General features: G+C 40.5%; 1 long non-coding RNA gene across 2 annotated transcripts; it reads left to right on the plus strand.

The window, feature by feature from the left end:
- Positions 1-8: 8 nt before the first annotated feature.
- LOC116963842 lies at positions 9-24,444 on the plus strand. Of its 2 annotated transcripts, XR_006165676.1 has the most exons (4): positions 9-86; positions 251-366; positions 2,287-2,349; positions 24,070-24,444. It is a non-coding gene; the product is annotated as an uncharacterized LOC116963842 (long non-coding RNA). The 2 variants fall into 2 exon arrangements; XR_004408414.2 differs by lacking the exon at positions 9-86 and having other exon boundaries at positions 193-366.
- The last annotated feature ends 1,574 nt before the right edge of the window (positions 24,445-26,018 follow it).

The following is a 26,018-nucleotide window of genomic DNA, read 5'->3' on the forward strand; positions in this document are numbered from 1 at the left end:
CCGGCGAGGCGGGAAGGTTCCGAGTCCGCCCGGTCCCCGGCCCTCTCCTTCCCGGGCGGGCGGGCAGCCGCGGGGGGCGAAGCGGGGTGGGCTCGGAGGCACGTCCCGGCGTGCTGGGGAGAGGAGGCTGAAGGGGCAAAGCGGGAGTTTAAGCAGAGAAGGGGGCTGGGGGAGGCGGGAAGGTTTGGGGCTCCGTCTGACGGGAAAGGAACCAGCGGCAAAATAGGAAATCTGTGCTTTCTCCTCACAGAATTGCGGTACCCGCGGGGTGGCCGTCGAATGTTTGGGAACCCAGAAAGGGCACGATTTCCACCCAGCAGGGAAAGGTGTTGCCAGAGTTTTGGAAGGAGACATCCTAAAAAAATGGTAAATATGCGGGTACCAAAGGCAGCACTCTCAAGCAGGAGTAATTAGCACTTGCGTCTTGCGTACTACTGGGCACTTGGTGTTGTAACACAGACTGCATTTGCATGCACTTGCATCTTCCTGTATAAAAAAAAAAAAAAAAAAAAGGCAAAGCTAGTATCTCCACATGAATGTGTTCTGAAGAGAATTAGGAAAAAAAACAAAACAAAACCAAATCTCTTTTCGTGTTATTTTGAAGGTCCTAATTAACATAATTTTTCTTCTCACTTAAAAAAAAAATATGCCGTCCGTTTTACTGTGGTTGGGAAATCGTTGAAAAAGTTTTTATAAGCTGTTTGTATGGATGTTACGGTTCAGTGGTGGTTCCATCCTCAAATTTTGTTTGCTTTCATGGTGATTGCCCTGCAACGCTGACTTGACAGAGACCAAATGTTAGGGCATAGTAATTGCAACAGTTAGTGGTGATTGTAATTGATTAGGGTTGGCACCTGAAAAGTTATTTTTGAAATCTTTCATCAGTGGCTCCATCCGTTTTCAAAATACTGTTTAATCTTAATGGCAGGAATGCAGTGTAGCTTAAAAAGGGAAATAGTATCTGTACCATAAAAAAAAAAAAAAAAAAACCTGTACACAGCTCTGTCTTGCCTGAGGTTATGCGAGTCATGCTTTGTTACAAATCGACTTGTCTTTCAGAAGGAGAGTTCAGTCTGTTTCTCAGCAATTTCTGCTCATTTCCCAACTTGGCTATCTAGAGACCTGTAACCTAAGTGGTGCTTGCTTGAGTTCCGCAAGAGCTGTGAGCTCTGGAGCTTGGTTTGATTGGCACACGTGAAAGATACCATATGAGGTGTGAAGTATGTGGTGAAGACAGCTCTGTCTTCCTGCTCCCTTTTCTTTGTATGATGAGCCCTTGCTTAACTGCTCCTCATTAATGGCATACAAGTAGAAATGTAAGGATGTCTTTGAATCATTTTAATATCAAATGTTCTACCTACAAGCATATTTATTGCTTTTGTGCATATTGCCTGGAAAACCCTTTGTGAAAACCATTAGATGGTGTATCGTATAGATATTTAAATGAAGATGAGCGCAAGGATCAGGGAGCAATTACATTCTAGTGTATTTTGTAGTCTTTTGCCTAGGAGGGGTTTGATACATATTTCATATAGATAAGTCCTGGGGCACTGCTGTATTTCTTGTGTGCTTTGATTATCCATTCAATCAGGTAGGGCGGTTGTGTTGCTTCACATTGTAGTTGGTCATGCACATACTGAAAGTTGGCTGCTAGTTATGGAATGTGATTTTGGCTTAGCGAGAGAGACATGTATTCACTGGCCACCATTGCCTTTCCAGGAAGACACTTTTAACTTTGGTGAGGCCAGGGTTGCATCTCCCACAACAAATTGTTTGCTTGTCATGCCTTTCCTTCAAGATGTGATCTTTACACCAGGTTATTGGGACACACAGAAAACAGCATTATCGTTTAAGACAAAAATTAATGATGATCACTTAACTGGACATTTCTCCTATGTAAGAAAGCGTATGGACAAGTAATTTTCAGCTATTATCAGTAGCCATGGCTGTATGCCATTTAACTAACAACCTAAGTAGAAAATATGATCTTTTGTGAGTCCTTAGAGCTTCTTTGTGTTATTCTGCCTCTTCTTAATGAATGCCATTAAACATTAATATTGTTTTATTCTGGTTGTGACCATTCTAGTCTGTTTTAGGCAGCCATGAATGCAAGGACACAATGAGAATAAATGATACAGCACTGGAAAAAAATACAAACAGAAAGTTTTAATCAATTTTAGAAGAATTATCGTAGGCAGCTAATCTACTTTCATGAATAAATGGAGCTGTTGAAGAAAGAACTCTTATACATCCACAGACATCATGATTGTCCTCTCCTTTGAACAGGCATTTTTACATAAACACATGCGTGAAGAAGAGGGGAAAAACTATAAAACCCCAAGGAGACAGGTGGGTGCTACGATTTTTATCTTAGTCTCACTTAAATGGCTTATAAGCAGTTCTTTTATCCTCTGAAACTACCTGCCTCGATTATGTTCCAGTAACCACCCTCTAGATGGCAGGAGTTAGTCACTTCACTCATGAACGGTGAAATACCTTACTTTCAGAACCAGTAAAGTGGCCTAGGGCTGTAATACAAGTGGATAATAATAATAAAAGAATTAGAAGATACTAGCTTACAGAATTTCCGTTAGCAATACAGGACTACTCTCTGGGGAACTATTGTGGGCTGTTGTTGTTTCGAAGATACATGCAGAAAGTAATGAGAGTCACCCTCGTTGTTAAAGGTGTTTTCGGTGACCTTTGTAAGAGGAACCACAGAAGGACAGTGTGTGTGTCACTGAACTATCATCCCAGATTACCTTACAGAGAATTGGAACTGTCATTTTTTTGTTTAATGGCCACTGTCTGTCTAGCTGAGAAAACAGGACAAGACTCTCTGAGGGCCTCCCTACATTGCCTGGCAGAGGTATTTGTCTAGTCAAGAGCTTGCGTGACAGCACAAATGTTGGTGACTGTCTTAACCCTAAGGTGTGCTACCTGCAGAGTAAAAGCTGTACACTAGAGAGAATTGGCAGTGAAAGTCACTCCTGTAAACTAAGTGATGCAATGACAGCCCTGCCATCTCAGTTGGTATTTACACCTTAAAGGCTTAGCCTACAGCATGCATTGTTTTTCACTCCTCTTTTACTCAGGTACACTGCCATGCATCTCATAAAGTTAGTTTCACCTATGCAGATGGCTACGGGATACTAATAAATCAGAAACCCTCCAAAATAAATTGCTGTCCAAGGTGCAGAGCAATTAAATTTTGGTCAATCTATTTCTGCCTCTCTCCCTTTTCCATTCATGTTTTGGAGTCATGTGGCAGGGCAGAGCAGTAGCACTATGGATTACATACTGACTGCTGGTCAGATACACATTTTTAAGGCAGTAAATTCACAGACATTTTAAGCGGGAACAGTTCGGCAAAAAGAGGTGCTGGGAACAGCTGTCTGAGGGAAGGTGGGGGTTGCTTTTTCCAGTGACAAAGCTTAGCACCATTGCAGCACCGTGTACCAGTTCATGCAGACACTACCCATCTTCAGAATTGCCCTGCTCACTCCTTCATCTGCTTATCTCATAGAAATTCTTCCTTTGCAGTGAGGGCACGTTTCAGGGATGGACACTTATTTATTCCTTAAGCTACTCAAGTAATAACAAAGGATTCATGCCATCTCACTTCTGTTATTGAAAATTATTGAGATCAGGAAGGTAAATCAGGAAATTAAGTGTGTGCACAGCCTCTATCAGAATAGCAATATTCTGGGTGAGATAGGGCCTTCATATGCAGTGACACTGGACTGTGCTGGATGACAAACATCTTTGCTGCCTTTTGCTGTAATATCTCTGTCCCTTTAAAGATACAATAAAGTGTGTCAACTATTAACTTGAAATAAGTACTGAACTGAGTTGTTGTAATTTACTTTTAATTTAATACACTGCAATTTCTTTTTCTCTAAATAACATGCTTGTTCTGATCTAATTAAGCCCCTATTACCTACCTACCTATTACTGTAATTATCTTCATTATTGCAATGTCTCCTTGCAGCATTCAATACATTTGCCTCCCTGAGGGTTGCATTGTAAAATGGGTGCAGCATATACCTTTCTAACTGACCTTTGAAATGGCATGCATCAAATTTAATTTGCTTTTAAATCCTGGCCTTGCAGCAACTAACCTTAAAAGTCATGTCAATATTTGATGCAAGATAATTTTGTCTGTAGACATTTATCCTTGCTGATTTAACTGCATAAAGAAAAGGGAAACAAAGAAAAGAACTTGAGGCAAAAATCTTTACTGATGTCTACCAAATTGGCATGTTCAAATATAATATTTTAAAATAGGCCTTCTGGAACTAGGTGTTGTAAAGATTCTTTTGTGTGTGTGTTTTCTTTTCCCCCTGCTATTGTAATGCATGCTTACAATCATTAATCTTAGCCCTGGAGAATTGTTCCCCCAGAAATTTCTAAATGGTTATTTTGTCTGGTCAATGTCTGTGAAATGTATCAGAAGGGAAAATAAAAAAAAAAAAAGAAAAAGAGATAAAAGAAAAAGAGAGAATTTGCTGTTAAGCGATTAGAGTCCTGATTCAGGGACCCCACTCAGTTGTCAACTTCTTTATTAAAATCTATTAATCTTTCCTATGATATTCATGTTGTATATTTCACATTTCTTCTATGACTTCAACAAAAAACTGAACGGCATTTTACCATGGTAGTTTGTTGGGGCTTTTTTGTGTTGTTTTTTAAGATGAAAGACATTCAGTAAAGCTAATGCAGGGATTTCTGTAACACATTTAATGTGGTATTATATGTTAATTAAGATAGGCGAGGGGATAGTGTGAGACTATTCAGTTACTGTTTTTATAGCAAAAGGAGTAAGCAATAATTATTTGTGATGGAAAAATAACTTGCTGGCTGGTAGGAAGTTATTAGTATTATTTTTCCATGATGAGATTGTAATGTCGTAAATTATCTTGTTTCTCTTCCCTTTACCCCATCAAAAGGCTGGCACGTGGTGATAAATTTGCTGTATATGTGACACAGGGAGGCTTTGTGTGTGAAGAAGAGGGAGATACCTGATAGAAATAAACAGGAGTTCCTGTGTGATATAAATGGAAAAAAGGGGAAAAAAAAAAAAACAAACAAGGTCAGGCAGTGGATGACTGATGACAAGAATTTCTCTCTCAGTGCTGGAGGTTTGTCAGGTGGAAGTGACAGAGGAGAATGAAAAATGTGAATGTTTTAATTGGTCACAGGATATGAGATTAATTCACCTAACTTCGGCTGTGTAATGATGAGCTTGTTGTCTGGCCTCTCCCTCTAACCAGAGACAGATGGGCACCTGAAGGAGGGCAGCCCTCTCTCTCAGGACAGGACGATCACTTTTCTCAGACAGCTAAAGCTGGGTGCCATGAAACCTGCCCAGGGTGCAGACCAGCTGTCGGTGCCAAAGGCAGTACTGTTCTAGGGTATACAGAGGGTGGTGTTTCCAACAGGGCTAGTGAAGAGATAGTGGTATCAAAAAGGTCTCACCAGACAGTCACTGGAATACTTAGTACAGTTACCCGAGTTCAGCCCTGATCTAAAATGGGGGCTGCACAGCAGTGGCCGTACGGCATGGATGAAGAGATGTGTTACACTGGAGGATGCTAATGCAGAGAGGAAGGAGAAGGAAGGGCTGAAGTTCCTGTAGACTTCCCACAAGTCCCCCTATAAACTTGGACCAGTTAATACCCATTTATCCTTGTTTAAGGTAAAGAATTCATACAGCCAAATGGGAGGAAATTTTGCCAAGGTGATCAGGCAACCAAGAAGCCTGTTGCATAGGAGGAGGCTAAAAATATGTGCTGTATCAGACAAAATAAAAGGTCAAAATGGAGTAGGGCGGTGTTCCATCAGTTTGCCAAGTAAGGTGGGTGAGCAAAAAGCCTGTTCAGGCACAAGAGCAAATGGGGACCACCCGGTGTGAGAGAGGTAACAGTTGGACAGTGTCAAGGTTCAGCAGCTGTAGTTGTGTGCTGTATGAAGAGAGCTGAGGTTGTTTAATCTTGAGAAGGGAAGGCAAGGCTGAAAAGATCTAATTGCAGACTGCAGGGAATCTATAGAGAAGTCAGCCAGGCTCTTCTCAAGGGTGCACAGTGGAAGCATGAGAGGCAACAGTCACAAGCTGCAGCAAGGGGAATTATGACTGATACACGGAAAAAAATTATTCACAGCGAGAGTGGTTAAGCAATGGAAAATCTGTGCTGGAGCCTCAAACACTGGCGACAAGAAACTCTCTTGTGATTTAGAACGGATATTATTAAAATAACACAAAGAATTAGATTGGAAGGGACCTCTGGAGGTCACCTAGCCAAGTCTCCTGCTGAAAATTTCCACATCAAATGAGGTTGGCAGTGGCCTTGTCTAGCTGAATCTTAAATGTTGCCAAGGATGGAGATTGCACAACTGCTCTGGACAACCTTTTCCCAGGCTTAACAACTCTCCCTGAAAAGATCCTGAAGGGGAGGATCTTATTGACTTCAAAGGCAGTTGGATTATGGCCTAGATGAGGCAGAGTATTTGTTTTCCATCTTTTTCTGAATTATCGGTGCTAAGAAACAGCATTTCAGCCGTTCCATGTTTGTCTTCAGTTACTGAGCTGTGTGACATGTTCCTCTTTTGTGTCACTTCTTATCTAGATCACAATTTTTCTCCTTTAATTATGGCTTTTCCTTGTTCAGTAGAATTTGGTTGTAAAAATCTTATGCAAATATGAACTGAATGGTTTTCCTGTCTAATTATAGCTCCATTTAGATGAGACTAATGTCAGTGGTACTGAGCGCTGGCTGAATTAAATACTGAATTTATTCAGCTAATGAAAGCTGAAGGACAGATTGTTTGCTTTACGGTATGTAGCATGGATGATTTAGCTGTTGGTTCAGAGGGCTGAAAAAGAATTTTTGCTTCACCAGTTCACTTCACTGATACTGCAGGGAGCTCTTTCTTTTCATCTCTTCCACGATCTTAACAAGCTTCCATCTTATTTGCCTTCACCATGTTTTTGGAAAGCATTCTGGATAAAGAACAGAATTACCCCTAGTGTTTATAGTAGCATCGTGCAGCAATTCATCATATACTGAACTTCATATTGTAGATGATGTAATACATGTATTATAAAGAAGGTGTTTGAATGCAGGTAATTAAGTGTTAAATCGTATGCTTATGGCACTATGAATAACAAAACTTGAAACCATTTCTAGGCATGGGCATCAGTCCTCAGTATTCTGATTTATTTAGAAAACCCATTTGGTTGCGTTCCGCTGCTGTTAGTTGATACTCTGATAATAGTTTCTATTCATTCTCATTTGTATTTTATTTGTTGGATTTAATTTATAGTACAAAGTTATAACGGTTCTATTGCTTCTCAAGTACCTGTACATTTAGAGTTATTGAAGTGTCACTATAAATAGTCATGTGCTCACAATGTTCACTGAACTCCTTATTTGTATTTATTGTGGAGTAATGAATCTGTAACCCTATTCTGAGCTAGAACTTATCAATGGGTGATGTGTTGTGAAATATATTTTCATTTTTAAATAAGTGTTTCAAGTGTGATGGTGTTAAAAAGCTGAGCAAAAGCCTGTTTGATGGAGTGTGTGGGGGAATTGAAGAGTTTGTTTCAATTATTTTATTGTCATATTTATGTATTATTTAAAACACTGGTGGAAACTGCAACACTGATGTACCTAGGGTAAAACTCCAAAAGAAGGACAGGAAAAAAGCAAGCAGTTTCTGAAAACAGGATCCTGGACTGGCAGTTGGTTTCTTTGCTAATTTTTGCTAGGTTATAGTTCTTTTTTGACAAGATGGAGTTCTCTCTAACTCATTGTAGATGTGCAGTCTCTGCATTGAGTGCATGTCTGATGGGTCGTGGGAAATATCATCAAGGTGTTGGAGGAGTTGTTTGTTTTATTATATTTCTTGCTGCTGTCATGTCATGTCACTGGGCAGTCTGATGCCATCTGCAGCTAGGATGTGGCTATGTATTTTATATGAAGTTATCTATTTGCCTACAAGGAATAGGGCCTTGAGGCTGTGAATTTGCTATTTGCATGATGATGAGTGAAGTTAGATAGCAATAACTTTTGGTTACTGCCAGCTTCTCTTGGTCTGACCCACTCAGCCTGAAGACCTTCCAGGCATCCTACAAAAGCTACTTGTGTAACAGATTTGGGCTGGAAGATGGATGGGATGTCCCTGGCAGCCAGTATGTTTCCAGAACATTTCCATTTCTATCATTACCCAGCTGAAATAAAATGTTACTTCCATTTGTTTTTTTTCAAGTGGCTGCTTGGTAGAGTTTATTTGCATAGTGGTGTTTTGGTCAGTGGTCAGTTCATTTTAAATCTAATTCATTTCAGAGAGCTCAGACCTTTTAAACAAGCACACTTTTTTCCAATGTTAAATCCCACCAAAACAACCTAGAATGAGTTGGAGCACTGGCCTAGAAAGGAAAGGCTTCACAGCCCATTACCAGTCCCCTGAGCCATCTCATCCCCTTGACTGTCATGTAATGTTTGTTTAATATAAAATTTCCATATGAAACAAAACAAAATAAAACCCGAAAAGCAGAACAGCAGCTCTTTGGCATTAAGATATTAAAATGTGAAGGTGGTGAAAATGAGATTTCCTTTCATAAGTGCATTAGCGACCCTAGGGGAACCCTCAGCAGGGAAATATCACAGTGGTGAGAAAAGGCTCAACTTGGAGAAGGACGTGGATGAGTGTGTTTGGCAGTGTGGGCTGGAGTTGCTAAGGAGTTTTGTTTTCAGCTTCAAGGGAGCTTGTGGGAGCCTGCGGGGATTTCTAAAATAAGTGCTCTGGGCCAGTCTGTCACTGTGCGTGTTCCCAAGTAGGTCTGGGCAGGAGTGTGTCAGTGTGTGAGTTACTGAGGATTGCCATGCATATGTAGGCACATCATTTCGTGAGTCACTGTGGATTTCTATGCATGAGTGACTGTTTCTGTGCTCGAATATGAATAAATAACAACCAGAGCCTCCAGTCATTCTAAAAAGGTTTAATCAAGGCTATCAAATAACTGGATTGTCAAAAAACATAGCTTGCTGAATTTATGCATGAGGTTTCAGGGACTAAAGTCAATTCAGCATCCCAGGAGTTTCTCTCAGGTCTTTTAAAGTTCCCAGGAAGATCAAAGAAAGACCCCCTCATTAAGATCCTTAAAAATTTAAAACTAGAATGGGATCACTTGTGTGAAAAGTGCAAGTGATGTGTTCAGAGCCCTGTGTGCACATCCCCTGTTGTGGGGTGCTCTCAAGCTCAAGTGCCTCTGTGGTCACTGGTGGATCTGTCTAGCTTTGCACGGTATCAGGCGGTGACTGTAACGCTCATCCATTGGTGGGTTGGGACCCGGAGGGACTTGGCAATGAGGACATTACGTGTCAAATGTGAGTGGCAGCCTGAAAATACTTGCTGAATGTACTGGGAGAATGCAAGGGAGAGAATTTCAGGGCTGACTCTCTGAGCGTACATTAACATTACGCTTTACCTAGTTGCAATTTCACACAGGCCTACCGTGACCAGTGCTTTCAGCAAGACACTCGACTGGTCTGCCCCTGCATCCCACTGTCCCCGCTGTCACCCTGGCCTTGCCCAACCTCCGCCTCACTCTGGGACACGGGGGCACGGTGTCTCACAGCCTCCCCCCGCTTGCAGGTCTGCCATTTCCTCTTAATCTCTCGGATGCCATCACTCCCACCCCCCGCAGTGTGGCACAAATGAAGTTAAAGGAGGCAAGTGGGCCATTCTGTAGATTAATATGAATATAAATATCCAGGAATGGATACAATACAAAGAATTAAGACACTTGAAGGCTATCCCCAGAGGTCAAGTTAGGAAGAAAGGTATTTCTGCCATACGCTTGCAGCAGGCTGAGCTCTGAGTGACTGGACCTCTGCTATGAACTTTCTTCTCTAATTAGAGCTTTTCTGAAAGGCTGTTTTTCTTACCACAGGTATCACAAAGTTGGTGAGTGAGTCTGAGTTTGACCCCCGAGAAGGCAAGATGCAGGTTTTGAAGCAGTACTCATTAAGAGAATGGTGTCTTTTTTTTTTTCATTTCATAATTGGGTAGGCACAAGCGTAAGGAGTCTCAGTGGACATCTGTGCCGTGCATCTCTTAAAGAGCACTGGGAGGGTGTCTGGAAAGAAAGCTAAAGAAATAATACATTCTTTCCCGTCAGTAACCCGATCTGCCATTACATCAGACTACCCTGGATTCAGCTTCAACAGTTGCTCTTCAGCCTGGTGCTGATCCCATCCAAATGTTTGTGTAGCTGCAGATGGCATTGTTTCCATCTGAGCTGAAGCTGATGCAAAGTTTGGAGAGATTCTCTTATTGCTGGTACTTTATTCTTGCTGTGGAGCAATGTACACTCGAGGCTTGCAGAGAACTCTGTGTGACACAGCCCATCTAAGAACAAAGCTGGAACCGAGGTGCTTAAAATAAAAGCAGTTACTGAAAACTAGTCAAATATTATCTGCAGAGAGTTTGCTGCCCTATCTCTGTTGTGCAGCTACATCTCTTGTGGAGCAGTTTCAACTAATAAATAGTTTGCAGGAATACGACGGACATCCTTGGAAAAGAGGGACGCAGAGATAAATGCAGATGAACATGAAATACAATTATCCAGCTTGGAAATGGGTTGCCACACGTTTCTGATTGCCTTTACTTGTTGGAGAATGGCTCAGAGACAAGGGTCATGAGTCCACCGAGCAGTTGTACGATCAGAGCCTGTTCTAGGGGCTGATGCTGGGCCTCACTAGGGTTTGCCTGCAGCTGCTCGCAGCTGCTGATACATGAAGAATGTCAAGGACGCTTCAGCCTTGTGTACCGTGGTGTGTCGAAAACAAGTTAAGAGGAATTAGAAATAGTGGCCTGAGAAACTTAGTGTTATGGTACCGTTGTGTATCGAAAACAAGTTAAGAGGAATTAGAAATAGTGGCCTGAGAAACTTAGTATTATGAGAAGCTTGTGCTGTTAGCTAACTGCAAGTAGGTGGACCGTGCGAATACAACTTTTAAAGCTTAAGCCAATCAGCTAGTGACTAGTGGGCATAATAATTATCGTTGTCTGTATAAATATATGTACCCTGGACCAATAAGGAGGACTATGTTTTATCACTCACGCTGAGTCTGTCTCTGCACTTAGTTCCTCTGCCGCTCCGCATTTACTTTGGGGAATTTTACAGAAACAGACCTTCTGCTTTCATCCTCTGATAGAAGATGGCAACCCCCCCATAGCCTAATACACATTAGCAGCCCTCAAAAGCTTCTGTTCGTTACTGACCACAAGATTGCATCCTCGCTGCCTGCCGGACCGCTGACTGACAGGGCTGCGAGGTTTTCCCTGGCAGAGGCTTGTTGGCAGTCGACTGATGAGCACAACCTCTCGGCCAGCCCCGGGTAATCCCAGGGGTGCCCTGGCAGCTGGGGGGTTCTGCTCATACCAGGCAGCCACAGAGGTCTGGCTGGGCAGCCGCTGGAGCCCGCGGTGGCTGTGCCGTGTCTGTTGGCTCACAGCCTGGTTTCTGTCCTGAGCTTGCGGGACTTGGCTGTTACCTCAGTTTCTCATTCTGGCCGTGGGTCCTTGGCGATATAACCTTGGTCCAGCCCTTGGACCTAACAAGTGGGCAAGACTAGTCGCACGGCTTAAGGTTGGCACTTCAATCCCCTCTCAGCCCTCATAGTTACCAGGTTGTAGTGGTAAATCCCTGGTCACTCGTCGGTTGGCGTGCCTAATCCTTTTTCTGCGTTTTCAGCTCCTAGCTGTGTTAGCCTTTCCTGTTGCAGCTTTTCATGTCTTTCATACTGATTTCAGAGCTGATTCCTACGGACTAGAGGAAAAGTAAAGTTGCAGTTTTTCTTATGCAAGGAATTCAAATTACTAAATATCTCGTATTAATTTTTTTTTTTTTTTTTTTGCTTTGAAATAGTAATTTGTTCAACAAAACTGAGCAAAGAAAAACTGTCGAAGAGAGAGAGAGAAGGAAGTCCCCAGAATATGCTAGGTGCTTGAGTGCTTCCATAAGCTTGAGTGCAAGAGAAAAGGGCAAGATACGCAGTCCCCTGTCATCTCAAGCTGGGGAATGTGCAAAAATCCCAGCTGTGGCAAGTCATCACACAGAAAGGAGGAAAGCAGGTGACTTCTCTTCCCTTTGTTTTGAAACACATTGGATTAAATCTCTGCCGTTAACAGATGAAACTTCCATCCCCACCCTTTGCAATGACTTCATGAAGTCATATTTCTGAGTGACATGTAGCTGATGTAGCAGGTGCACCACTCAAAGCAGAGGCAACAGCCTAAACCCATGGGGCACCGTAGCAAGCCAGAGTACAGCATGGCCACAGGTAGCATATCTGCACTGGCCAAGTCCTCTAACAGAGGCACAGTGTAAGGCAGGAGAAGAAGAAACACAGTTTCTTAAAATGGCACTAGCTAAACCAGCGTATGGTATAGTCTCTAGAACACCCCTGTCACTTGGGATTCTTTGCTAACTTCCCTGGTGTAGTTATGCCTGTAAAATTTGATAATTTGGGGAAGGCTTGTGTGGCTTTAAGAGATAAACCCAGCTATGCTTTTTGGCTCCTTATCTAGCCATCTGCAGGGAATCAGCAGACAGAACAGATAATCTGAGAGAAGATGCGACAAAGGATTACTAGATACAGCTACAAGAAAGGCAGTTACTTTAGGTAGGAGGTGTTTGGGGTCAAATGCTGAATTGAAGCCATGAGCAGAGAAATTTGGGGGGAGGGGGTTACCTTGAACACAGAAAGAATCAAGGTTTTGTATAGGATTTGTGAATAAAAAGGAGTGAAAACTCTGGCACCAATTTTTCCTCATTTCATTAAACATGAAGGGGATATTGAACTTTGAACTACCTAAAAGGGACTGGGTTCACTGCTGATTGCAGAGCTGTGCTGAATTAATCTCTCTGGCTATAAAATAACTGATTTAGCACAGCAATGAAAGCTGGCATACTTTCGTAACGCTTGGGCATTGATTAACAGAATATCTGTGCATATGCGTAATATGATTTAGCAGACAATGTTCATTTGATGGAAAGTGGAAGATATGAAATCTTACCTTAAAGCTAATATTTGGTATAAAAATTAAGAAAATTTTGCCTGTATAAAGAATGTTGCAATTTTAATGGGAAATACAGTAGAAATGTAAAACAATTGGAGTTGGTTTTGTTACACTACAGGAAGTAGATATAATAAGTTAGAATATTTTAGGCAGTATATTTTTTGTCACATTCCTCTTGATGTAACATAAAAATGTATTTTGTCAGGTTTAGTAATCTAATTAGAGTATTCAGAGTAGTTGAATGTTAGACTATGATTCATATAGGGTAAAAAAATAACCAACTTCTACATGAGGATAAAGTAATCTGTTTGATAGAGCTAATCAATATATTACAGCTTTCAAATTAAAGTCACAGTACTGTGATTTTCTTATACATTAGTTGTATTCAGTTATTCAGAATACCTAATACATTTTGTCTGTACTGCAAGTTGAACATATACCAGCAGTACATTCATTTCCCCGACATAGTTCTTTTTTCAGTTTGAATCTCTGTTTCTCTAATGTTAGTTAACAGCAATGCTGCTTAGAAAAAGTGAGATGAGGACAGTCACAGATAAAATATGAAATAAATATCAATTGTGGAATTCTTTATTTAGAAAAAAATTTAAAGTACAATGACAAATACACTTTATAGCTAGAAAATTTGCGTGCTGTAATATATCCATGAAATTAATGAATTGGTTTTCTTTCCTTTCGCAGTATCTGTCTGGCAAGCTTTTAGTATTTCAATAAGCCGTAGTCACTGGTGAGAGTAGCCTGACGCTGGTGCTAATTGAATGCTACCGGGTTGTTAGCTTTGATCTGTGATGACGTTTCCATGGTGATATCACCAGATGAGACTATGGCCACTACAACAATTTCTTTGTGCTGATGTGATTCTGAGCTGCCTACCTAGATGAGGATGAAAACCCAGCTCTGCTGAAAATCAGTGGGAGTTTGCTGTTGATTTCAGGGAATTTGATATTGCCTCTATCGTGACTGGACTTGGAAGCATGCTCTGGAGTCATATAGGTCCCAAATGAAGGCAGTCTGTAGCCAAGATAATACTTTTGTTTTAAACTTCTCACTGTGTTGCCCAGATGGAATTTGCTGACATTCAAACCCATTCCCAGACTGACCATGTCTCCACATTAAATAAGTTACGCAAGCCATTTTCCTCATAACTTAAACCCTTAATCTGTGCTTATTTGATTTAATTGCATAGAAGCCCTTAGAACAGAGTGGGACAATATTGCATCAGGGATCATAAAAATAAGAAGATGGTTCCCCTTCAAAGAGCTTACATCTGGGTACAGAGGAGCTTATGAGAAAAACTAGGAAAGAATGAGGTAAGGAGAATTGGCAGTGATCAAAGCAAATAGTTTGCCTGACTACACTGGGTTTGATATTTTTCCATTTGCATAAGTGGCATTGGTTTTAAGGAGGCTTTTGAAGGAAGACAATGTGATTTGCTCTTTGTGAAGAAGGTGGAAGAAAGTGTGGCAGTGCTTTTTGGAAATGGATTGGGCAGCAGAGACTGGCAGCCTGGGCAGAGGGATGGCAACATGGGTGAGGATGCAGCAGTGGCAAACCCAAGAGATACTGTGAAGTCCATCAGGGTGAAGTTGGTAGCAAAACTTTGTTGTGACCAGGAAGGAATAGCTAATGAAGGAATATAAAGGAAAGGAGGGGGAAGGGCCATGGTAACAGGATGGTCTTGTTTGAACCGTATTCTGACTTGGCCTAAATATGGCAAGATTGCATTTGCCAAAACAAGACAAAAGGAAGCTCCTGTAAATCCATGAGATGGGTGAAGCTCCTGTTAGGACATGAGGTGGGCTCCTAAATAAGATTTTTTAGGCATAATTGTGCTAAAGAAAGTGTGTAATTTTCAAGACATTATGTGAAAAGAAATTGGCAAGCTTTAGATGTAATCAGGTAAAAGAATTTCTGGAGGCCTCTGAGTATAAAACAGTTTTCAAACTTTTGTATCTCCTAATGCTCATGAGATGGCCTTGTATCAGTTAACAAAGTAGAGAAGAAGCTTTTCTGTGATATTTCAACTGTTATTTAAAGTTCAGAACTTGAAAAGGGACAGGATTGATTGTAGAAGGTCAAAAGATCTCTTACGGAAGGACGTGAGCTGTGATTTTTACCATTCATTCTTTTGGACTGACAAGTAGTTGTTTCTCCTAGCAAGAAAATTGTCCCAAATAACTTATTCTTCCTTGATCTTTGTCTTGAACTTTGCTGAACTATGACTCTGTGGAAAGGTTCAAAAAAATCTAAGGAAAGTGAGAAAAGATATGTTAAAGGTACATGTTTTAAGAAATCACTTCGAATTTATTGCAGAAACTTTTTTTTTTTTTTTAATTAAGAAGTCAAACCAATCTCAGTTGTGCCAGTTTTAGGTTTAGTTCTTTAACTCGTGTAAATATTGAGCAAATCCAATACACTTGAGAAGATTCCAGTTTTTCTTACTAGACTGCAGAGAAACTGCTCTCATGGAGCAATGATGACCTCTTGTGGTCATCTGCTAAAGCTTCAGGTTTGTCCCCTCTATAGGAGTTAGAATTTTTGTTAAATTTGGGAGAGTCACAACATTGGCTGCAACAGTAACTATTCCTATACAGTCCTCTATTTAAGTGGGGAGTATGAGCTTACTCTCAGAGAGAAGGGGTTTGGCTCTTTGCTAGAATTTCAGTCATGTTGAGGTTTATGTTCTAAACTTTTTTTTTTTTTTAAATCCATAAAAGTGAAACAACAAAAGCAAAAAAGCAAATAAACTTTGTGCAATTAAAGCCTTTGAGGCAAATGTTCCTATCAGTCTAAATGTGTGCAACCCAAAAGATGTGGCACTGTGCCAGTATAAAAGGAAGGGCCATATTTTCCACTGTTGACTGAAAATGCTGGCGGAAGTACAGAGACTAAACATTCTGCATCAGCTGATGAAAAATGTATTTCTAAGACTGGTTTCATACAAATACTCTTAACTTAAATTCACATTGACTGGTGTTTTTAATGATACTTTATGCTCACAATGTTCTCTTAGAGTTACCAAATTACCTTTAAACTGTAAAAAGCTTATATTGTTTAAGTTAAAATTGTTTATATTCAAACATAGTCAGAAAGTTAAAAATCTGTTGACGGTCTTGAAATGTGGTTTAAACCACCAGTGGGTTTGAGGAAGGAAACTATCTCTCTTGTAGAGCATCAAAATCATTGCTAAACTTCTTTCTGACTCTGCTAGGTAGTACAGTATGCTGTGAAATGTGATGTGTGAGTAGTTCTCGGTGGCTGTGCGCAGACCAAAGGCGTGTTGTTTTTCTTTTGTTATGCATTGCCAACATTAATGTAAAATCTGTAATCTGAAGATTGGGAAGTTAATATAAGAAACTTCTAATCTCAATAGATCAGTGAAGGAGCACATCTAAACTTCTCAGTAACCTTGGGAAGAAAGGCTTGATTAGAAACATACAGATAGACTTCATTACCATGAGATGTCATTGTAACAGATCATTGGAAAACTCAGAGACTGGACTGTGAGGTATTTCAGGGTGCATCTTTCTGGTGGCTGATGCTAGCACAAGGCAAAAATCTTGTGCTTCAAGATTTCAGACAGTCATTTCTGGCAGGTGGTATAGTATGAGCTGGAAGCAATGATGAGAGGACAAGTCACCTCACATCAGCTTATCACAGGGCTTTTTGTACCTTCCAGTGCGTTTCCTTGTTTTGACCATTCAGAGGTGGGACACTGATTCACACAGATTGTATGTCTGCTAAAATACTTCCATTGCCAAGGTACTATGAATAAATCACTAGGTTGAGTATCAGAAAAAATAGACCACCAGAAGAAAGCAGTTTTCTTTCTGCACAAATTACCCTGATATGTGTGAAGGCAACACAAATATTTCCGAAATAGTGTGGAAACATTGCCACTACCTGTGGATTGCAGCACACCAAGTATGGGATATGTTTATTCTCCACCTACCCTGGTTGCTGTATCTCCATGGTCAGTGGGCACAACATTCTAGCCGTGTTAGCTGGCCTGTTGTCCAGGGCTAATCAGTGTCTACAGGACTTCAGAAGGCCTGCAAGAAAACCAGATTTAGAAACCACTACATGTGCACATTACTACACAGCCAATTGGGCATGAAGCAGCGCCTGGATGCAAGCATTGTCATGGTCTGCTCCTAACCCGTGTCAGTGACCAACACCTGCCCATTGTCCCTACTCTCAGGTGGGCAACAGGTATGGGACACAAATTATGGATTTTCTTCTCTTGGTTTGGTTTTCTTTTTTCCAGGAGTCAGCATCCCTCTGGTTCTGAAAGGCAGAGAAATGTTGCACTGTAGCTACTGCTTGTAATCTCCCATATTTATTTAAAATACTGTGAGGGAACATTGGACAAACCTCTGGGGCAGCACTAAAAACATAAGAGCAGCCTGAAGTAACTTCTACGAGCAGTCAGTTCCTCAGGGGGCTGGCCCACGGATTTACTCTGAGGATGTCTATCAAGTGCTTCCTTCTACTGAGGAATTGACAAGCTACCAGGTATCACATAATTGCCCTAAAAGGTTTAAATATATTTACAGAGGAAGTGGAGCATTTTCATTTTGGTACACTTTTCCTTCTGCTTTAAAATAGAGAAGGAAGGTACAGATGATTCCCGCTCAAGGAGAGGACACTCATCCAGAAGACCTTTCAGCATCATGAAAGATGCCAAATGAATCCTCTGACCCTAAAATATAATAATAAATAATATTTTTTTTTAAATCAGAGCATTTTTAGAAAACTCACAAGTATAACTATTTCTGTAAAAATTGCACACACACTTATCACCAATCGTATGATCTCCCACTACTCTTAAGAGTATAAAGTCACATTTCTCAGTCAGAGTCTTCCTTCCCTTCCCTTTGCCCCTGCAGCGCGGAGCCCTGACTTACCCCAGCATGGTGAGGAGAGGGGCTGGGAGGCCGCTCCTCCCTCAAGGTGTGGAGAAAGTCTCTCTGCTTTCTCTGACCGTTTTGGAGGTCCTAACAGACTGATGGGTTGAGGTCTTCCTGACAAATCATTTCAGCCTCTTGTCTTTCAAAACCTTGCCTAAAGGCTGATTTCCGAAAAGCTGGGCTGTGGAAGGCTTAATATTTGATATATATAATAAAATATTTATCTTAGACCTCTCTGGGCCATTTGGAAACGAGTAGGCACTTGGGCAGAAAATTTCTTGTTCGCTTGTATGTGTCAGAACAGGTAGTTGCATTCAATTACTAAATGAAGCACTCTATTTAGGACCCAAGTATTCAAGGTAAAGGAACCAGAACAAGGATACACTATGCCTAGAGAAAAGAACCTTATTTTTTTTCTAAATGCATGTTTTGCATTTATATGTACTTTTAGTCATCTACAACATGAGCAGAGCAGCCTTACCGCCTATTGAAACATTTTGCTCATTTTTATCGACTGTTTGGCTAGTAAGAGGAAAATCATTTAAAGTGGAAGTAGCTCATGAGTCAACTAATGAGTTTCTACAAACCCACTTTGACGATCAAAAATTAGTTTGTAAAGTTTGAGAAGTATAATGGAATATAAAACCCTATATAAATTATTGAAATGCTAACAAGTTGAAAAATTACTTTTTTTTTAATGTCTCATAAAACACGGACCTAGAAATGATACCTGATATTAAAAACAGTATTAACAATTTAGCATTGTAGGAAATCAGAATAGGTGATCATAATGGATCCTCTTACAGGAATCCTAATTAGTCTTTGCAATCCGTAGCAAAAACAAACCCATACTGACTCCAAAGCCTTTTCTTCTCCCAAGACGATGTTATAATGAACTGTTACATTGACTTCTATGACAACAAAACTTTTAGTCTCTTTGCAAAAAGAAGCTTTTAGAGAAGATACTGACTAAGGCATATGCAAAATAAAGGTGCAATGTAATAAAGGGATTTGAGCAATTTGAATTTAACTGTCAGACAAACAGCAGTGTTATTGCAAACTGCCATGTTCAATTCTATATGAAAAAAAAAAAAAAAAAGAGCCCACATCAGAGATTAGAAATTGAACTTGATGAGCAAACTTCCTTGAACAACTTTTTTGCTAAAAGTACTTATAAATCATTCATCAGTTCTTACCCTGCATGGACCATTTCTCTGTCGCTCTAGCGTGGACCATTTGTCTGTCGTTCTAATTGTAGTGGTAAACAGTTTATAAATGTATGAGATAAGAGGACACAATACAAAGAATAGGGCTATTATATAACTCTGAATGTCTAAATGTCTGAAGTACTTGAGTGATTAATTCAGAACACTCACTTTTAAAGACTAGCCTTATAGGAGGACAGAGATCTAAAGCAGAAAGACGATGAGAAGTGGTAATATCCCAAAATTAACAAAACCCATCTGAGCTCTATCACATTTTTAAGTAACCACAATGTGTAATTTTTCCTTCAACTCTGTGTTCAAAGTCTCATTAGGCTATAGTCTGAGTCACAGTCCAGGTGTCAAATATCCTTCCACTTAATTTAAAGAAAGATCCAATGAAGGAAATAAGAAAATGAGACAGCAAAAACCTGGGCTATCATCTTTTTCATGTGCTTGGCATCCCTAGGATTTGGTGCAACTTTAATTCAAACTGGTGTTAAAAATACCATTTGAAGAGGAATTTTAATATCTACATATAAAAATGTTTCCTTTGAGCAATAGCACTAAAAACCTGTTCAGTCACAGATTTGAGCAGCAAACTTTAACAGCATATGCAGGAACATCATAAAATATTTTTAATGTGACACGGCTACACAGAATTTTGGCCATAACCTGTAAAAATGGAAGTCTGGATGTATTGAGCTTATAAAACTGTGACAGCACCATCTGGTGTCTTCCAATAATACTATTTATGCTATTTTTAGGGGAGGGGAAGGAAATAAATATCCTGTCAACTTTTAAAGCTAAGTTTGGATATAGACAAAGGGGTTTTCCTGGATCATCTAGTCCAAACCTTGCTATTACATGCTGTCATTTACTAATTCCTTCACATCAGTTTATCATGTCTTCTTTAATTCCAGTTAGGTAATTAGAAAATTTCACAGTTCTGTTAATTACAATCTTTCTTCCATTTTTTGTGTATTCATTTTCATATGATCAACTTGCAGTCTTTTTCTTAAATAATAAATCCTTAATTGCTATTTTCCTTCCACTGCATTTAGCCTACCTGATATACCGACAGAGAGCAATCGTATCCCCTTCCGCCTTCCCCTTGTTGACAAACTTTTATCTTTTTCAAAAATAATTCTTCATTCCCTCCTAGCTTCCCTTTTCTGTGTCTTCTACAAGTGCAGTTCATCCTACGCACAACTCCAAGTGGAATTTCTTGAGACATCATGTGAAAGATTTCCGTGACCCCATTGCTGCTGATCCTGCCTGCTAATGCATTTTAAGGTCACAACTGAAGCGAGGGGGCAGTTAATGGGATCCTTCTGAAACTGACATCTTCGTGAACCAGTATACCAACCAATGAGTTCCCAGTTAAGAGCAGAAATAAGTATTTTTAGTCTGTAAATTCATGACCTGGCATTATGTACTATTGAATTTCATCACATTTCTCAGTCAGATCAGTAAGGTTCTCCTGTATTCCACACATGCCTTTCTCTCTGTTGCCAATGGCACCTTATTTTATATCATCAATGAATTTCCCATTTTATTTGTAAGTGCTATGGCCATTAATGTTCATGTTAAATATGATCAATCCCAGGAGTCTGTCTTGGAAAACCTCCGTTAGCAACCTCACACTTCTGGTTTCAGCTGAACGTATTACTATCTTCCATTTGGTCACCTGTAAAATTTGCACTGTATAAATGCTCTATTAAAGTTTGTCAACAAGGTATATTAATATAGGAAAATGCCCAATTAAGTCAGATATGTGCTTCCCATCTCTCAAGCAAGACCAGGAACCTCTGCATATGTCTGAATTGGGCCATATAAACACTCCCACCATTATCCTGAGTATATCTATTTTTCATTATTACATTCAGAGGCTTGTTGATGGAAGCCTTGACAAACATTATCATCTCAGTGTCACTTTTGATTTGAGTGTGGTAGCTTTATGGAAGCATAACACTGTAAAGGAAATGTCACTTGTAAGCAATCTCTAAATCCTAGCTAGGATGTGCACATGTAGCTTGTCCCCTAATACACATCTACTGTCCTGGCAATTAATAGCTTCATTCTGGCAATGGTGGAAGAATTTTAGGGGTGTCCTCTCAAAAGCTGAGCCTCCCACTAGAAGATCTTTCAGCATGACTATGACGCTCAGAACTTGTGGTGTTGCCTTTGCAAGGTGAACATTGTGTTTTGTAGCTCTGCACCCTCTTCTGCCGGTTATTGCTTAAGGAGCAAGATGCAGGACATCTGTTGAGCGAGGAACTTTGTCCATGTGACTACTACCCCTTCAGCAGCATATTCACTGATATGTTTCAACCAAAATAGTGTGAGGCAGGATTCTGCCACTAATTTGAAAAGTGCAGTAATATTTAACATATGCTGTCCACAGTAGACATTGTTTTTTTCTGCACCGCAACTGAACTCTCTATTTCTTTTAGGCCTTAGAGAACAGCATGTAGATGGCAACCTCTACTTCCAAGATTTATTGTTATACCACAGAAGTTATGAGCCACCTAACTAGCACTTAGCATGACTCTCTTCACATCAACATCCAGCATGAGGCACAGATGATCTCTAATCACACATTTCTATGCAGCTTCTGCAGCAGGTTGCACTCTTTACATAGGCTTGGCTAATACGTTTCCAATTTGTCTGTTTTTTTGGAAAGAATCTCTGTTATAAGTTACAGCTTCTTTTAGTTTCTTCACAGTGTTTTCCCTGGAAGATTATTAAAACACTGGGAACTGACATTGCTTTGGAGCTTGAATTCTTGTGCATTAAGAAATTCTGCCTCAGCAGGACTGTGCTTCGCTTGGTGTGTGTCTGTCAGCAGCAGAGCTGCTTGCACTGACACAGAAATACAAATTTGAGCCTTATCCCACACTTAAGCTAAAGGCTGTCTCCAGTCAGTCTGGCTGACCATTCGAGAAAGGAGATGGAGGTACCTGTATCTGACGCTAGTCACAGTAGCTCCCTTCCTTCCCCCCTCACACTGTAGGCTATAGAAGACGATAAGCTTAATAGCAGTAGCTTGTTAGGTCCTGGTAAACCTTTGCTATATTTGGTTACACATGCTGTGTCTTAGGAGACAGGTAGGAAAAGAGCAGTAAGTAAGGTGAGTGCTTGTAATCGAGTTAGTGGTGTACTGCAGGAGAAACTGCCCGGCTGGGATGGCAGGCAGCGCTGGCCCCGTGCTCACACCTTGGCTGCCCTGCAAGGCCGGGGCTGGATTTTGTCAGTTCACCTTTTCTCTGAGTAAGACGTTTAGATAATTCCCTTTATTGGAGAACAAGGAAAATAACCTAGTAACAGGAAAAAAACTAACTTTTTCCTGTTTTTACATTACAAAGGAAAAGCCAGTATCTTGACGGGGGGCTTAGTAAGCCTCCACATGCGAGTAATGAGAAATGTGGAAAATGCTGAAAGTTTAAGAAAGCTGAATGAGCTATTATGGAAGAGAAAGAAATTGCAGAAGGGAGGCATGTTTCTGTCAAATGTTCTTTATTTTTAAGAAGCTATAACAGAAGAATGAACAGGCAGAAAGATATTCATCAGCATCAATCTCCTGGGTTCTTGTAGTTTACCAGAAAATCTGTATAACAAAAGCAGACACTAAACAAACATGGTAAGACATGGCATTTTTTTTCACCGCGACACAGGGAGCACCATCTCACTCTGAAAACCTAATGAGGATCAAACAAGATAAAGCTCCTTTCAACTCTTTTCATATTTTTAAAATGAAAATGCCACTTTCCCTATAAATTCTATTGAACCTTTCCTGCAGCTCCCGTGAGGAGTTTATCTTGGCTGGAACACAGTTTTCTTCTGGAACTTTACTCTGAAGATTTCTTTAGAGCATCCAAGCATTATCAAGAATATTAAATTGACCGAAGTAAATGAAACTAGAACTACAGTAGCAACTATAGTAATTCAAACAATGTCACAGAAGAATGAAGCAGTATTCCAATCTATGGCAGGATTCTGTAATAAAGTGACAGGCAATATAGCTGTTAGCATATGAATAGGAAGATGGATGAAGCATTAACAATGTCAGGTCAAGAAAAGACATATCGCTCAACTAACTCTCTAAATGAACAAACGTATTGGGTTCTTTTAACTCAAAGCACAGTGAGGCGATGGTATTGCTTTACCCTTTGTGTGGTCTCCCGGTGTTAACATCTCTTCTGTTCTTCTCCAGCTGTAAACAAGAATCAGTTTCAGTCTCATAGCTAGGGAAGGCAAAAGAACTCGCTTTCCTGAGCACCTGCAGAGAGATCATATTTTAGTCAGCTTTCCCTGCTGCTGTCTGTCAGCATCAAGAAACCTCCAGGCTGCACTGAAGTCAGCACTAACCCCAAGTCTCTCCCAGGTGGGACCTGCTGGGGTCCTGCCCTTGGCGGGACACCTCACACTCAGTGCAGAGGGAGCTGACCTGCTGACTGAAACCTCCTGAGAGTAGAGAGAGAGGTGGGATTTCTCACCCACCCTGGGGTATGTGTTTTTCATAGGTTTGCTTTTGCCTGTGCCCAGCTCAGCACAGGATCACTGACCTTTGGGGGTATCTATGATGCCTCTTCACGATAAGGCATCAAGTTCGCAAGCTCTGAATTTCTTGCTGGAGGATCTTTCCACTAATGGTGAAGGGAGCCAACGCACCTAATTTAGGCTTTTTCAATACCCTGCAATGCTATCTTCAGTGTTCTTCTGGATTAAGATTCCTAACTTCCAGGTAAATCCCTACTTCCTCAGAATTTAGGCAGCCTAGTCTCTGAAAGCCTAGCTTTTAAACCTTTTGCCATTTTACCTCTTGGCAATGATTGTCCCGACAGGCTGAGAGAGATGTCCACAAAACACCGTGAGATTCCATAACACCTGGAGGATAACACCATAGCAACCTGGAGGAGATTCCTCACCTTTAAATGAAGAAATTTCTAGCCATTTACAGTTTACAGCTGCTTGGATGTTCATTGAAAGTACTGTGTTCTTGTGCCAGGACCGGAACAGAGCTCTGGGGAGCCAGGCAAAGGGAAAATCTCAGATGTTTCTGCAAGCAGAAACAAATAATATGGGAAGAACCTCCATCAACTATTATACCAAACTGGGTGACTACAAAGCATTAACCTAGTTAATTGTAGTTGGGCTTTCAGCAGCAAAGGTAATCAAATATTCTGTTGTTTCCATTCAGGAGTACTTTTAAGGTGAGAAGCGACCACTAGATTATAAATCAGTTGTGAAGAGTTTCATATCTTGCATGTAAATAAAGCGTGCTTTCCAGCAGTTTTTGTTTGTCTGTTTGTTTAATTTGGATGTAAGAGTAGATTGTCTTTCACTTCCCAGGACAGTCTCACTTTTCTCCAATGGACAATCACTGTTTAATCAGTTACTTTTGCTGTAAGTTGCCTTGTCTAGTCTAAACTTTAGTTCTTGTTATGCCTTTATCCACTAGCTTAAAGAGTCTATTAGTACCTGCTGTTATATCCCTGTAATGGTACTTATACAATGTAATCATAACGCCTCTTTTCTTGAAAAGCTGAATGGATTGGGCACCTGAAATCTCTCCCCAGAGAGGAATTATTTCAAATTATTTTTAGTGTTCCTTTCTTAACCTTCTCTAGTATTTCAATATCCTTTTTAAAGTGCAGATACCAAAACTGGACAGCTTCCAGTATCTGTGTCTCTCTGATGCCTCATGCAGAGAGAAAATCTCTTCCCTACTCCTGCTTGTTACTCCTTTGAAACGTCTGAGGATAGCTGCATCCTCTTTAGGCCCCTTTTCCCAAGGAATATAGCACAACTCCTTCCTACTCAGACCCCCAAATCCTTCCCTGTGTGCCGAGTAAACTGCACAGTCCCCACTTCTGCTCCAGAGTGGCTGGCAGTTTTGGTCACCTGCATTTTGGTCACCAGTCGTATTTTTGCATTCAGATCTATTAAAACACATCCTGTTTCAACTAAGCTCATCTTATCTGGTCCTTAATAGGTTATGCGTGTAATGAGAATGTCATGTATCATTGAATAGCACACTTCTGAAAAACCTGTTCTGGCCATGGCTGTGTAACATCACTAACCACACTGATAATTTCCTCAGAAAAACGTGAATCATGTTTGTTTGGCAGGCCACTTCCCATGAAAACAAACTTTATCCATACACTGGATTTTTTTTCTCTCTTGTTTTTCTTGGGGTTGGTTAATATTAAGCTAACTGGCCTGGAACTAGCTGGTCACCATCATTTTTTTTTTTCTGGATCTTATCAGGAAACTGAACACTCAATCTTTCAAGATTTTCCTGTTATGCCAAAATTTATCTGAAGTAGCATCAGAGAGCTGGTTATTCTCTCTGCCCTCCCACCCACTCTTTTGGGATTCATGTGTCCCATTTCTCTGGGTCTGCTGTTTTTTGTGTGTTCTTAGGAGATTCTTCTTAATCTCTCTTTTAGGAGTCAATAATCTGGCAAACACGCACTCCCTCTTTCCAGGTATAAATCTAAAATATTTATTAGTCATTTATACCTTTTCTGCTTTCTCTTCTAATAATAGATCTTACTCTTCCAAATACACAAGTGCTTTTTTGCCTATAGCCCTTAGAGGCATGGATTTTCCCCTTACAGCTTTTGCTTCCCATATGAAATCTCAGCACTTTCCAATTAATGTTGATTGACATCTACTTTCATCTCTCAAGGTTAGTGCTACATCATAATTTTTTCTTCTCAGTTGCTGACTTTGCTTCTCTAGGAATGGGCTTTCAAGGGAAGTTATCCTCTTGCTTGATGGTAGACGT

The sequence above is a fragment of the Tyto alba genome, unplaced genomic scaffold (genome assembly GCF_018691265.1).
Source record: "Tyto alba isolate M040663 unplaced genomic scaffold, T.alba_DEE_v4.0 Super-Scaffold_23, whole genome shotgun sequence".
Lineage (NCBI taxonomy): Eukaryota > Metazoa > Chordata > Aves > Strigiformes > Tytonidae > Tyto > Tyto alba.